The 12,599-nt window shown below is 41.5% G+C and overlaps 1 pseudogene; it reads left to right on the forward strand.

Moving 5' to 3' along the window:
* Positions 1-11,097: 11,097 nt before the first annotated feature.
* On the forward strand, positions 11,098-11,665 carry LOC123462293 (annotated as a pseudogene).
* Positions 11,666-12,599: the final 934 nt, after the last annotated feature.

A 12,599-nucleotide genomic window follows, 5' to 3' on the forward strand; every position in this document is an offset into this window, starting at 1 on the left:
AATGCTATTATTGATTTGTGAAGACCTACTCCTATCTTATCTTTTTTGTTGGTTTTCTTTCCTAGTGATTTCATGTAACCTCCATTTCTTTCTTCTTGTTATTTATTTGTGGGATTTGATGGTTTTCTACATGGATAAGGTTTCATTCTTTCACTCTTTTGTGAACTAGAATTTCTAGTGGGTCCTATATCCTCACATGTCTTCATGGTGGTGGCTAACCTATCACTGCCAGGTATAGAACTTTCTTAAGCCACTGGGGTGGAGATGAATTTCCTCAGGTTTTGCTTGTCTTGGACTTTTTCTCTCCTCCATGTCAGAAGGGTAGCTCTGCTGGTTATACTGTTCTTAGTGGGTAATGTTTGCTTTTCTTTTAAGACATTGAATATGTTATCCCGTTTTCCTTCTTAGTCTATACAGTTTCTGCTAAAAAATAATTGTGTTAGACTAATGGAGATTCCCCTAAGTGTGACTTGGCAATTATACTAATTTTGGAGTTCTCTCTTTATATCTTAGACTTGTAACAGTTTGACTGTAATTTTAAACAGTTTATCTTTAATGATCAAACATATGTGGGACCCATTGAGTCTCTTGAATCCTAATATACCTCAAAATTTGGTAAGCATGAAGCTGCTATTTCATTGATTTTGTCTTTTAGACATCTCCCCCCCCCCCCCCACAACGCTTTCTTCTTCTAGAATACCCATAATCTGAAAATTTGTTCACTTGGCAATGTCTCAATGTCTTGGAGGTTTTCTTCATTCTTTTTATTTTGGGAAGGATGCCTGGCTGGATTACTTTAACTAATCTACCTTTAAGTTCAGAAATTCTTTCTGTTTAGTCTAGTCTGTTTGAGGAAATCTCAACTAAATTTTCCATTTTACTTATTAACTTTTTCAGGTAAAGACTTCTATGTGACATTTTTTTAATGGTCTCTATCTTTGCTGAATTTCTCATTCTGATAGTGAATTAATCCCCTAATTTTATTGAATTGCTCATCCATATTCTTTTGTATCTCATTGTGTTTTCTTAGAATGATAACCTTAAGTTCCCTTGAAGGAACTCCATCAATTTCATCTTCATTGGGTCTGTATCTGGAGAGATCATGTTCCCTTGCAAGTGTTATGTTACTTCAATTTTTCATACTTCATATGTCCTTGTGCAGATATTTGCACATCTGATGGACTTGTTGTCTCAACCACTTTCATATAGTGATTTTTATCACCAAAAAAAAGGCTTTCTCCTAAACATATTTCTTATGGCACCAGGTTGATATGCTACACTTGCTTTGGTTACTTTTGGCTTCATATAGCCTCCTAGACTATAAGTAGTGGCTGCAGTGCATAGTGTGAACAGGGGCAGGACACCGCAGCATTGTCACTACAGGGAGCTCACACACACTTCACATGGTGTGTACACAGCAGTAGGAGAGCTCTGCTAGGTTCCATGAGCTACGTAAGGGTGTGTCCACTCCAGCAGACCTGGAAGTGTGTGGCACAGTGGCATCTATCATCCCCTGGTGGTCTGGCAGGGACAAGGTTCTCCAGCAGCCCGGCAGCCAAGAGTGCAAAGCATACATACAGCAGCAGCGAGGGCCATGAGCAGGTCAGTCTTGAAGTAGCCCCATGGCAGTAGCGTTCTCCTAACCACAGAGGACTTTCCTTGTTCAGACTGGTTCGGAATGGGGCCCTGGGGTGCCCAGTACAACGTCTTCATTTCCTTCTTTGTAAACCACCCTGGGTCTGTTCATCTCATCCACATGTGCTCTAGCTGAGTAGTCACTGCTTTTTCTTTGGTTTGGGTTCTTCTTGATGAGAGAATGTGTCCTGAGCTTCTACTCTGCCATGCTGCCAGAGCCAGTTTCAGGTCTTATGTTTATGTCTTCAATTGAGCTTTGGTTATTTTTCTTGTCTGGTGTAAAATAAGGGTGCAGTTTCACTCTTTTGTAGGTAGATGTTAGCTTACACCACATTAGAGAAACTATCCTTCCCCCATATGTATTCTTGGTACCCTTGTAAAACATTAGCTGAACATATATGCATGAGTTGACTTGTGTATTCTATTTTGTCTCATTAATCTAGGCGCCTGTTTTAGGTCATACCTGTCCTGTTTTCATTACCACCACTTTAGAATAGAATCTTAAATGAGGAGAGATTACATCTCCATCTTTGTTCTTTTGCAAGATCACTTTGGTTATTTGGTCCTGTATAATACAACACAAATCTTAGAATATTTTTTCTATTTCTGAGAAAGAAAATGACCCTGGAATGTTCATAGAAATTGTGTTCATTCTGTAAATATCTTTATGATGTGTAGACAAAATAATAGTGATTTTTCTAATAGGCAATAGGCAACATCTTTATATTATTTATGTATTTACTGATGTTTTACCATTTTTTTAATTTTCAGTGTAAAAAAATCTTGCCTCCTTGGTTAAATTTACTTCTATATGTCTTTGATGTCATTTTAATTTAGCACTTTCCTGCAAAGCCAAAGGCCCAGGTTCAATTCCTCAGTACCCACATAAAGCCAGATGCACAAAGTGGTACATGGATCTAGAATTAGTTTGCAGGGGTTAGAGGCTCTGGTATGTCCATTCAATCTCTATCTGACTCGTTTTCTCTCTCTCTCTCCCTCAAATAAATAAATAAAATATAAAAAAGAAGTAGAAAGTCTGGCAAATAATGAATTCACAATCAAAATTCCTCTGTATAAAGAAAAGCTCAGGACCCAAGCAGCTTGACAGATCAATTCTATCAAAAATTCAGGAGCAAATGAATACAAATATTTCTTAAACTATTCCAATATATAACAGAGTGACAACTTTCAAACTCACTGTATGGGTTCATAGTAACTATGATGCCAAAAACAGACAACACCACAGAAAACTACAAATCATTTTCTCTAATGAACATAAATGAAAAAAAAAACCCTCAAAATGATACCAACTGAGGCTGAAGAGGTGGCTCAGTGTGGTTAAAGGTTCTTGCTTGTGAAGCCTGATGGGCCATGTTCAATTGCCCAATACCCACATAAAGCAAGATGCACAAAGTGACACATTCATCCGGAGTTGGTTTGTAGTGGTAGTAGGCCCTATTAGGTTCTCTCTCTCTCTTTCTTGGTTTGTAGTGGTAGTAGGCCCTATTAGGTTCTCTCTCTCTCTTTCTATTTCTCTCTCTCTCTCTCTCTCTCTATTTCTCTCTCTCTCTCTCTCTCTCTCACATAAATAAATTGTTTTAAAGATGCCAACCAGATCAAATCCAACAGCACTTCCAAGAGGTTATATATTATGACTGAGGAAACTACATCAAAGTTACCTCAACACTCACAAATCAATGGGATGTGCCACATTAGCAGAATAAAATAGAAAATCTGCACAACATAGTTATCAAAATAAACACAGAACAAGCATTTAACAAAAATACCCCCAAATAAGCTTGTCAAATGCAATTACAGCTAAAAATAGAAAACATTCTTTGTTCCAACTAGCCCTTTTTTTTCGACTAGCAAAGTTCTAAAATATAGAGCACTGAATGCGTTGAAAGAGAAAAAGCCAGACAAGGGGTATTACTTGGCACTTTTCATTCTCTGAAAATGTTTCTCAGTCAACAAATACACATGCTTATTCGAAATACATTTCAAGCACAAGCCTCTGCCTCTTGCCTGCCAGCTCTCTTGAAGCCACTAAGGAGAGCTGGCAGCTATGACATGACATTCATTCACTTCCAGGCCAAAGGTGAAATGAGTTTGTCATTAAAGTCCTTAGCAAACCCACAAGGCAGTCCTGTGTGCATTGTGTGGGCTGGAGATGCATCAAATATTTTAGTGTGGTCAGAGACCCAAATAAGAGAACAGATGCTAACGTCTGGTGATGATAGGACCAAAACAAGTTTTTCCTAAACTTTACTCTTCCTTCACATAATCGGTCTCTAAACATATTTACAAAATATCTAGGACAATCTAGAAACCAATTATTTGTTCTGAGCTGATGTCAGAAAGCATGTGTGGTGATTTGAGTCAAGTGTCCACCATAAACTTATGTGTTCTGAATCCTAGGTCCCCAGCTGGTGGCAATTTGGGAGTTGGAGTCTCTTCTATGTATTTTTGGGGGTGGGTTTATGGCTGTTATAACCAGCTTCCTCTCGCCAGTGTTTGGCACACTCTCCTGCTGCTGTTGTCCACCTGATGTTGGCCAGGAGGTAATGTCCTCCCTCTGGTCATACCATCATTTCCCCCTTCCATCATGGAACCTCCCCTTGAGTCTTTAAGCCAAAATAAACTCTCTCCTCCCACAAGCTCCTCTTGGTCAGGTGTTTTCTGCCAGCAATGGGAAACTAACTGAAACAACATGTGTCCAAAGGAAGAGCACAAAATAAATTCTGGATGGTTTTACCCTTCTGTTCTCTCTCTTTACTTTCTTTCTGACTCCAGCCCTCATGTTAGCTTCTTAAAGGGCCCTAAAGATTACTTGCACAGTACTTTTTGGAAAACAGCATAGTTAAGGAAAGAATAAATGAACTCTGAGCCAGACATAGCAGCACAGAGTATCATCCTAGCATTTGGAAAGCTGAGAATTGACAGTTCAAGGCCATTCTGGGCTCTTTATTGAGCTCATGTCTAAAAATCAAACAAAACCATATAAAATGTGCTGATGGCATTATCAGAGCCCCCTTTGTACCTAGAGTGGACCAGTGTCATTCTAGGCAAGCTATCTAGGCCAGACAGCCTTCTAGCTTTAAGATGCTTGGCAAAAATGCTTCAAGCTGAGGCTTAGAGATTGGATCAGTCAGCAAAGGACTTGCATTCAAGAAACAATTTTTTTAAAAAGTTGAGCATGGTGACTCACGTATATAATCCCAGTACTAGGCAGGCAGAGACAGGTAGATCCTGGGACTCATTGGTCAGCCAGCATAGTATAACTGACAAGTCTCAAGCCAAAAACGAGTGCAAGGCATTCCTGACGAAAAATTTAACGTTCTCCTCCAGCCTCCACACCAGCACACACACCCCACACTCACATGCACCTGAAGTCACACACACTCCTACACACATGTGCCACTACATTTACAAACACGTATACACCCACACACACATATGCACCTGTAGTCACACACACATGCACTCACACACATGCCAAAATTGCACACACATGGGGAACTACATTCACACCCACACACACATGTGCAACTGCATTCATACATATGCACACACCCCTCACACATGCACCTACATTTACATATAAGTACTCCTGCATTCACACCCATGCACACCTACCTACACATACATGCACCTGCATTCACACGCATACACATGTGCACACACACAAGTACAAATGCTTCATCACACCTGTGAGTTCATAAACTGCATTCCGAGGAGTATTTTGGGGAACAGAGAATGATTTTGTTGTAATGGGCTTTGCAAATAGGCATGCTTTTATTGGACAACTTCAGTTATTCAATAGAACAATGCTTAACATATATGATCTTTCATCAGTTTGGATCATAAGTCTTAATATTAAAAAGAAACACCTCTCAGGTGATAGTGGACACACACTAGCACTTCCTGTCTGAGAAGGTGTTGATAGATCCCTGGAGTCAACTCGCTGTTCGTTTAGCTGGAATTCTTTCTTCACAGAGGTAATCAGAAAACCTAGAATATTTATTAGAGAACTTCTTTTAAGTAGACAATATTTTACTGAGATATAATTCACATGCCATAAAATTCATCACTTCAGGAGTATAACTCGTGGGTTTTAAAGGTTGTACAGCCCACACAATTATCTTATTCCAGAACATTTCTTCACCCAAGAAGAACCCCCAAACCTATCAGGAGTTATCATCCTTGTCCTTCTCTCCTGGCCTTTCTTCCTCTGGTGGCTACTTATGTGCTAGCTAGGACTATGGCCTTGTCTATTCTGGACCATACACTTCTTTTTGTCTAGTCTGAATCATACAACATATCTTTGGGTCTGACTTCTTCCACCCAGCAAAATGTTCCAAGGGCAATCCATGCTGTAGCATATGTGTAAATTTCATTAGGTCTTATAGACAATATCCATTGTGTGGTTATGACACAAGTTGTTACACATACAGTGGCTCCCAGTGGATAGATATTTGGGGTTTTCCACACTAGGGCTACTATAAATAATACTGCTATGCATATCTGAAGCAATTTTTTATGAACATGTTTTTAGGATAAGTGGGTGTTTTTAAGCCAATTAATTTTCCTGGTTTTCCAGTTAATCTTTACCAGCAAATATTAGGATAGAATAGTCTAGATAGCTTTCATAGGACCCATATAATTCTCTTTCTCAGTGTGTCTTAGCCGTCCCACACCCCTATAAATATTTTCCTTATCAATAACCAACCACAACCACCACATCTTCCTCTTGCCTCAGAATTGTTTAAACTGCAGAGGCCCTCTTGTCTTAATGCACTCATATATTCTCACCCAAGTTCTCTACTGTCTTAACTATAGGTGTAAAAATAAGCTTCAAGTTCCAAACTTCTGTTCCTCATGCCAAGTTTCACTGTAATCAAGCTCCACTTCACCGTGCTGAGCCTCCACTCTTCATGGGGAGAACATTTTTCCTGAGTTCATCTCTGAGAGCTTACCATGCCACCTGAGTCCACCCTGCCACCATCACGTGCACTTCTCACTACCTCACCTGGAAATCCCTGTAGACTCAGTCACCCGGTACAGAGCATGGCTCCACACACTATTTGGACTGAAAGATGGGGAAATGAATTCATACAGAGACTACCTCATCCAGGCACAGATGATCTCATACAGAAGACACGAGGAAGCCCGAACACATGCGCCTGAGCATCAAGCAGGCAAGGCTCGTGCATCTGCTCACTGATGGATCCCCAGGTCCTACAGCGCTGTCCGCAGATACTTGCTGACTCCTGCTACAGACACAGGAGGGGGCAGTCCTCTCTTTCCAGAGGGAACAATTTATTTCATATGTGACCCCCCCATGCTAATCTTCCTATTAATTTTGTACCTATAAACACTTCAACAAAAGAAGCACAGCCTTCCTTCTCCTTTGGCAGTGATGTGTGTCTACTGTGCTCACTGATGGCTGAGAGACCGAAGCAAGGTCTAACTCGAGCCACATAATTGCAGCCTACTCTCTGGGCTCCACTGAAAACAGCTACGCGGTATTCCAAATACCTTTGTTGTTTCTAATCCATTCTAGACTCCCTGACACCAAATAGATGGTGTTTTGCTCTTCAAAAATGTTCTCGAGGGCTGGAGAGATGGCTTAGCGGTTAAGCACTTGCCTGTGAAGCCTAAGGACCCCGGTTCGAGGCTCGGTTCCCCAGGTCCCACGTTAGCCAGATGCACAAGGGGGCGCACGCGTCTGGAGTTCGTTTGCAGAGGCTGGAGGCCCTGGCGCGCCCATTCTCTCTCTCTCCCTCTATCTGTCTTTCTCTCCGTGTCTGTCGCTCTCAAATAAATAAATAAATAAAAATTTTTAAAAAAATGTTCTCGAACCCCATGAGTCAGAGAAGACCCCCCCACCCCACTTTACAGTAAAGTGGCCGCACCGGGCAGTACTGTCAAAATGCTAGAGCATGAATCCAGTCCCTCTTGCCACAGGGAGGTCGTCCCAGACCCTCTTCACCATGCGCCACTCTGTCCCCAGTGACTTGGTTTTCTCTCATCTAAAGATAAACTGAGAGTCCTAACACAGTTTCTACCTCCAGACCTCAGTCCCACTTTTGTAGGAACAATGCATTAGTCTCTGTCATGGTGCTGTTGAGATGGCCACCTGGGATTGGCTGAAACTGAGCTGGTGGCTGTATTCCTAAAGCAGGCTTCAGTTTGCATTCTGTGTCGGTTCGCTAGTAGAGACTCACGGGAAGAAGGCCACCTCAGGCCAAATCTAAATTGCAAGGGTTTGACCGGAGCAGAGCCTGCCCACTTGCTGGCATGCTTCTGTGGCTGCCTCAGTGCCACTGTGCCACAGCTGAATAGTTGCAAAACCTAAAATGCTCATTTTCTGCCCTTCTAAAGAAAAACACAAGTGGCTGACCTCTAGGAATGACCTTGGCATTTGTTTTTCAGCCTGACTATCCTAATCTAAGCCCTTGCACGTAACATTTCTTACTTTCCAATCAACCAGAGAGGTTACAGTGAGTGGCCTCGTCTCAAATCAATGTATTGTTTGTTTCAACCAAGTTCTTTTTACTGGACAAGAATCCCCGTGGTTTTCAGGCTAGATACGGCGACAGGCACTGTGGTCACTCAAACCTCATCAAAACAGAGATCCAGAGGCTACAGGGAAAGCAACTCTAAATCAGATCCCTATCTTGCCCACAAAAAGGCCCAGGGAACATTTCAGAAGAGGGGGCTGAAAGATTGAAAGGGCCTCAGGGTAGGTGAGCATTGCCTGAAGTACCATGTTCCTCTCCTCCTGCAGAGACTAACTGAGGCCTATAGTTTCCCAAAATGAACACCAATAACCCCACTGATGACCCTCATAAGCATTGGAAGGAGGGGGTGGGAGGGGGGGTCCATGAGTTCAACCATTTTTTTAAATTATTTATTTATTCATTTATTTGAGAGCGACAGACACAGAGAGAAAGACAGATAGAGGAAGAGAGAGAGAATGGGCGCGCCAGGGCTTCCAGCCTCTGCAAACGAACTCCAGACGTGTGCGCCCCCCTTGTGCATCTGGCTAACGTGGGACCTGGGGAACCGAGCCTCGAACCGGGGTCCTTAGGCTTCACAGGCAAGCGCTTAACCGCTAAGCCATCTCTCCAGCCCTCAACCTTTTTATTTAAAAAAATCAATAAACAATAAAAAAAAATTTTAAAGAATCCAGGCTTGGGAGGCAGTAGGAATTACCACTCAAGGCCAGCCTGAACTACTTAGCAAAGGAAGGAGGGAACCAAAGTTTGCAGTGGGTTGTCCTGCTCCGTAAAACACAAGCAGATGGAAAAGGTAGAATCCCCTAATAGAAAGGTAACCAAGTCTACAAGACAATGAAACCAGTCCACTCCTGAGGAAGTTGCAAACTGAAAGTTGAAAGCATCTTGAGATTAAAAGAAAAAACTGGGATCTGGAGCGATGGCCCAGAAGTTAAGGCATTTGCCTGAAAAGCCTAACAACCATGGTTTGATTTCCCAGTACCTATATAAAGCCAGATGCACAAAGTGACACATACATCTGGAGTTATTTGGCAGTGGCTAGAGGCCCTGGTGCACCCACTCTCTCTGTCTGCCTCTCTTCTCTCTCTCTCTCTCCCTCTCTCTCTCTCTCTCTCTCTCCCTCCCTCTTTCTCTCTCTTTCTTTCTCTCTGCTTGTAAATAAATAAATCAATTAAATATTTTAAAAGGAAAAACTGAACAAAATAAATGGAAGTTTCAAGTAGAAGAAACACTGAACTAAAGAGGCTATGTGAGAGTTGGTGTGGACATTTTAGAATGTTCTGGGACTTGGGGCACAGAAAAAGAAGGCCTTTGTCACTGGCAAAGCAGTAGCATCCCATACTAGGGATCATCTCACAGGCTCAAGGCAGAGAAGCTGCTGCCCTATTGAACCCTGGCTCTGAGCACTTTCAACAGACATAGAGCAAAGACCGCTCACCCAGCCTCAAACAGACACAGACTTAGAGCATTAGCTGTCTTCCCAGCACATCCTCTCTTACCTGCCTCAGACCCAGACATCTTCTGGAGCAAACGGTGGCTTTCAACCCCCACACTGAACCCTTTCATTTCCTTACTTACACACACATGCTCGGGAATTCCCAGAGGCACAGGAGTGGGTGATGGGACAAAAGAGAAATGCAAGGAAGAGGACAAGTGAGAGCACAGAGATGATGGCCAGGGCTCTGAAGAAGGTAGGGACGCATGCGTCTGGAGTTCGTTTGCAGTGGCTGGAGGCCCTGGCATGCCCATTCTCTCTCTCTCTCTCTCTCTCTCTCTGCCTCTTTCTCTCTCTCTGTCTGTTGCTGTCAAATAAATAAATAAACAAAAAAAATTTTTTTTAAAGAAAATGAAAAGAGCATTGGAGAAGAGATAGGGAAAATACCTTCCCCGTCCCTCTTCTGCCTCTCACCTCAGCCACTCCAATATCATCATCTATATGGGATGAGATAATGACAGGATCATTTCACAGATACAGTGGTTTGAATGTCTCCACCAAAAGTCAATGTTGAAACTTAATTGTCATTGTAAAACTAGTAAGAGTGATCAGGTCCTGAGGACTCTGGGAAATAAAGGCAGTGACTGTGGGAGTGGTTTAGTTATTGCAAGCCTGGGCTTCATAGAAAGATGTTTGCTCACCCTATTCCCTTACCAGATGCAGTCCCTCAGTTGTGGATTCCTAGCCTCCAAATGAGCCAAACAAGCTACCATTGCTTACAATATATCCACTCTATGGGTATGTTATTTAGACAACAGAAAAATTCAATAGGTGTAGAGCTAACACTGAAATAAGGGAGTTCTATATAGGATGAGAGCTACAGGCTGACTTTTTTGAAGATTGAAATCATTTTCACAAAAAGCTGAAAAGAAGGAAACATCCACTGCGTAAGTTTAGATTGATTTGGATGTTACATATCACTAAATATAAGACTTGGTCTAGATTTTATTATTTATTATTTATTCACTCATTCATTCATTTGGTGGGATGCTGGAGTTGAACACAGACACAAGTATAGTAAACAATACTCCACCGCTGAGTTCCAACCCAGACCATATTAACAATTTCATCAATAATAACATTACAATAAGGCTGGAGAGGTAACTCAGTGGTAGAGAATTATCTAGATATCCATGAGGCCATAGGGATCCACCGTGAGCGTGCACGGCTCGTCCTAGAGGGGCTGTCCTAGAGGACTCGTCATGAGCATCCTGCTGCCTTCCTAGAGAACCAACCATGAGCATGTATGTATCTTCCAAGAGAACCAAACACGAGCTTGCCTGTGTCTTCCTAGCATACCCACCATGAGCATACACATGTCTTTCTAGAGAACCCACCATGAGAATGCACGTATCTGGAACCCCCGGGCCACACATGGGGCACTGGACCAACACAGCCCCCTCCTGCTCCCCGGCTCTCCCCTGCATGCCCGGCTGTGCGGCCACCATGGCCCCCAGCCAGCAGAGGCACCTGGGCTGCTTGTCCACTGCCTGGCTCACCTTCTACAGCATAGCCATGAAGGCAGGGTGGTTGGTGCTAGCTGTTGCCATGGTTTGCTTTTATATGGAAAAAGGAACACACAAGGGTTTATATAAAAGTATTCAGAAGACACTGGAATTTTTTCAAACATTTGCTTTGCTTGAGATAGTCCACTGTTTAATTGGAATTGTGCCTACTTCTGTGCTTGTGACTGGGATTCAAGTAAGCTCAAGAATCTTCATGGTGTGGCTCATCACTCACAGTATAAAAAAAATACAAACTTTTTATCATCTTATATCCTGTTGGAGTTGCTGGGGAACTCCTTACCATATATGCTGTGTTGCCTTATGTGAAGAAATCAGGAATGTTTTCAGTAAGACTTCCTAACAAATACAATGTCGCATTTGACTACTATTATTTTCTTCTTATAACCATGGCCTCATATATACCATTGTTTCCACAACTCTATTTTCATATGTTGCATCAAAGAAGAAAGGTGCTTTATGGAGAAGTGACTATTGAGAAGGATGATTAAATGATCAATGAAAACAAGGTGCTTTTTCCAGAATAACTAGGATCACTTGAGTCCAAGTGTTAATAAGAATAAACAACTTCATAACAATGTCATAGACTGAATTGTCTCTTGAAATACAAGCAAAACACAGTGTTTGCCAACACTTGTCTTCATACTGTCCACATCTATGTTTTCTAAGAACTATGTAAATATTAGAAATTCTTGAGTAGGTTAGATCATTTAGAAAATAATTGAATATAACCTGGGAAAAAACTTTTTTTACTAGTTTTGTGGTTTTTTGCAACATATGCTCAAGGCTTTTACAATCAATATTTAGAAAATAGTTGAATAACATTATGATACTTAACAGTGATATTCATATGTATAAATGTAAGCAAACATGAAATTATAACAACTTCTTGAAAATGTATTAGAACCTACAATCTGTTTTTACAAGTCATATGACAGCATTCAAGATTCACATCAACATTTGGAGTGTGGACATCACTTTCTATGGTACAACTTGCTGTGTAAAGAGGCAGCATCAGAAAACAGTCTTGAAATAAATGTCATAAGCAGAGAATATTTTGTTTCTTTGGTGGAGGAGTTGGGAGTGCTGGGGATAGAACCCAGGGCCTTGTTCAGGTAGGCAATTGCTCTGTTGCTGAGCTGAATCCCAGCCGCACAAAAATAGTCTGTATAGACCTTTATAGGCTGTTGAAGTTATTTATTAAATAAATTTGTCTTTATTTGCATTAACCACTTAAGGAAAACCTGTAAGAATTACCAGAGTTTAGAAAAAATATGAATGCATACTTTGCCCACTGGTTAACAGAAGGATCATATTATTCTCAGATTTCTGGCTGAAAAAAGCTATTTCATATTGTAGAAATATCTTCTAAAACTCAAGTTAGAATGATCTCTTGGTGTTTTTACATAACTATAAACTTCCAAA

Source organism: Jaculus jaculus, chromosome 7 (genome assembly GCF_020740685.1).
Source record: "Jaculus jaculus isolate mJacJac1 chromosome 7, mJacJac1.mat.Y.cur, whole genome shotgun sequence".
Taxonomy (NCBI): domain Eukaryota; kingdom Metazoa; phylum Chordata; class Mammalia; order Rodentia; family Dipodidae; genus Jaculus; species Jaculus jaculus.